This window comes from Pseudophryne corroboree, chromosome 1, assembly GCF_028390025.1.
Source record: "Pseudophryne corroboree isolate aPseCor3 chromosome 1, aPseCor3.hap2, whole genome shotgun sequence".
In the NCBI taxonomy this organism is placed as follows: domain Eukaryota; kingdom Metazoa; phylum Chordata; class Amphibia; order Anura; family Myobatrachidae; genus Pseudophryne; species Pseudophryne corroboree.
The window spans coordinates 1241658444-1241661897 of NC_086444.1; the positions used below are offsets into that span (position 1 = coordinate 1241658444).

The following is a 3454-nucleotide window of genomic DNA, read 5'->3' on the forward strand; positions in this document are numbered from 1 at the left end:
TTTTATTATGCTGTAATTATCCTTCACTAAACACTTTGCTCTACTTTCTATTGTGTGTTTTGTTACTTACTGTTTGTTGTTTATAGTGGTGTGTCCATTGTGCTTAGTTGATGCTAACAAAACATTTACAGTCATTACCCTGGAAAAACATACATACATACATACAGACCAGCTTCATAAATTTTGGAGACGGACACAGGAATGTGTTTTATAGTCAAATTTTTGAATTTATTTTTCAAACAAAAAAGTTATTTTTTTCGCTTGTGTGTGCTGGGTGCTGGCTCACTGGCACGTGCTCTTGAGGAACGCCGAACAGGGGAGGTTACTGGCGTTTGGATAGGGGTCGTGGTCCCCGAGCTGGAGGTGACTTGCTGAGCTCCCATCATAGAAATATTGCTGCTCAAATTATTTAAACTTGCAATCAGCTGAGTGTTAGTAGCAGTGTGGCTGGCTACAATCCTGGATAAGGACTCATTCACCACTTGATTGTGTTGAATGAGCTGAACGAGTGCCTGCTGATGGCGCTGTTGCTCATCTATAATGCGGGTTAAATGTGCATTCATTTGGCTGTTTTCTGCCCTAATTTGCTCCATTGAGGTAGCCATTCGCCCTACTTGTACTATCAGTCTGCCCGAGTTGCGACTAATACGCGGTAGATGATGGGGCAGACTGGCAAGGTGTTGTGTATGTTGGGTCAGGCTGGCATTGCTTTGGGCCTGTTGGCTTGTCCAACTGGCCCAGAAATCGTCAGGAATTTGGCTTGGGGGCGGAGCTTGTGCCAGTTGGGGACTGATGGGTGCTTGTGGTATATCCTGCAACTGTATTGGCATGCTTGGGTCAACAGCTGTCAGTTGCAGTGTGATGGATGGCTGTTGGTCTGGGCCCTGCTGGTCCACGGCGGACATCAAGTTGTGCTCTGTATGGGGTGGGCAACATGCAATGTTTTATTATTTTTAAATTTTCATGGCTAATGCAACACATTAATATATTCATAATACTCCATTTTTGAATTATTAACACTTGTTTTTCTCAACTTTAACCAGTTTAAAGCTAGTGTTAAAAATATACCAACACAGGCGCTAACATAGACAGATTTGCATATTCCTCACCTAACTAACTCCCCTCCACATCATTACACTGTTAGATTCCCTCACCTCACGACGATATAGCCTACTTACCTGTATAGTCCAGAGGAGCAGAGCAAGTAAGCCATCTACATACTGGACAGGGGCGATGTGTGAACACTAGAATGGTGTGGTTTTTTTTGGGGCAAAAATTAATTGTATTCATTTTTTTTGAAAATGTGAACGTGTGTGTGCTTAATTTTTATTCAAATCTGATCTTTTCATACAAATAGGTTGTCGACACCATCCACTAAGACCTTATATAATTTGATTAAAGCACCTTTAGCAATTTAAGACGTTACATAACATTGCTTGTTGTTGAAAACATGTAAACTCCAAACCAACTAACCACATCTTAAGTGTACTGTGTATATTATTGCTTATGTGTTTAATTTATGTTTTTACTCACCAGATAACTGAGGTGATCTGGGCTCATCACTCTGCGAACTCGCCAATAGTGCCAGTGGTGGCTGGGGTGACACTGCCGAAAGTCTTCGCCTGGGTGGGGATGATGGAGGTGCTGAATCAGACCCAGGACGCCGTGTCTTAGTTGGCCTCCTGGGTAAGTGGCCCAAGCCCTGTGATGGCCGCCTTACAGGAGGTCGGCTTCCAGAAGCAGAACCTAGGTGCAAAATTAAGAATTAATATTTTGTACTTCTATGTGTTTTCAGAATATGTGACTACAGTGAAGACTTACCTGCAATCCCTGCCTCATCCTGACTTGTCTGAGGCCTGTCTGGGTGGCTGGTCTGTGTGACTGTTGAAAAAGTGACCCCAACATTATTACCATGTATTTTGAAAAATGACCCACTGAAACCCATTAATGTACTGTAAGCATCTATTAGGTATTGTTTCAAACAAATATTTAAGCTTAAGTGCTTCTTGATTCCTGATTTTTAGTTGTATATTAAAATGTACTTGATGTGGCACACAATAAATGTATCGAAAATTTGATTTTTGCCTCAGATATTGCAGAGATTGAGTAGTTGCAAATGTTTTAATAATGTAATGTTTTAAAAATTGCCCCTCTTTTCAGTTAGTTACTAAAAAATACCTTTTGTTGATTTAAATCAAACACACATGTTCAAGCATTATCGCCAAAAATTGAGCCAAAAATTTAAAAATATTTTAGATAAAACAATGCACATGTTTTTGAAAAAAAAATAAATTTAAAATATTGCATAAACAAGGAGAAAAAAGAACATTATAAACACAAACACACCTTAAGGGAGCATAGGCCTGCAATCTGTTTTGAGTTAAACAATGCATCCTTTACACTTTAAAAATGATATTCTCTACATTTTACTGACATTTTAAGAACAATATAACAAATCAAACTTACCATCCTGCGTGGGTCGGTCCGAATCCCGGACATGAGTAGCAGACACCACTTCGCAAGGAATCAATGCCCGCACAGGCTCCTCCCAGTCCCGATAGCTTACACGTAAAGGTGGCCCACCTCCGGTTCTCCGTGCAGATTTGGACTCTTTGGCCATCTTGGCCTTGACACGCCGCTTAATATCATAAAATCGCTTGCGGCACGTGTCCTCAGTCCGCCTCACCACACCCTCACTATTCACAGCAAGTATGACTTGCCCCCACAGGGCAGACTTCCTGCGGGAGGACACCCTGGCAGCATCCTGACCAAACAATTGGCGATGGTGCTTCATCAGCTCACGCACCAACGCCATGTTTTCAGCATAGCTGAACTTTATATTCCTGTAGTCTTGGTAGTGGTGCGTGGCTGCGGAGCCACAACACCATCACTATCACTGGAAAATACACCAACAGGCACCCCCTCCTCCTCCTCCTCACTAACCTCCTCCCTCTCACTACCCCCCTCCACCTCACTACCAGCCTCCACCTCACTACCAGCCTCCACCTCACTACCAGCCTCCACCTCACTACCAGCCTCCACCTCACTAACCTCCGCCACCACACTGACCTCTGAGTCGGACATGACAAACAACATAAAACACAGAAAAATGAAAACACAAAACACACTCCTCCACTACTCCTACTACACACCACACAGCCAACACACACGCTCACTCACTCACAAACAATGACAAAAGACTGGAAAAAAAATACAAGGACAAAAAAGTTTACAAACTGTGAAAAAACAATACTACAAAGATCACAAGATTACTAACACACACAGTACAGCACTCAACAATCACCAAACTCCTCTCCAAATCCACCAAAAACTCCACCAAACTCACCAACTCCAAATACACCTTCCTCTCTCCTCTCCACTAGCTAAACCCACGAGGTGCGGAGTGTTTGGGGCGTTTTTATAGTAACATGCACAGACACTCCTCCATCACGAA

The 3454-nt window shown here is 42.6% G+C and overlaps 1 long non-coding RNA gene across 1 annotated transcript; it reads left to right on the plus strand.

The window, feature by feature from the left end:
- The first annotated feature begins 831 nt into the window (after nt 1–831).
- LOC135031785 (uncharacterized) lies at nt 832–2011 on the plus strand. Its single transcript, XR_010227460.1, has 3 exons — nt 832–925; nt 1537–1686; nt 1796–2011. It is a non-coding gene; the product is annotated as an uncharacterized LOC135031785 (long non-coding RNA).
- Nucleotides 2012–3454: the final 1443 nt, after the last annotated feature.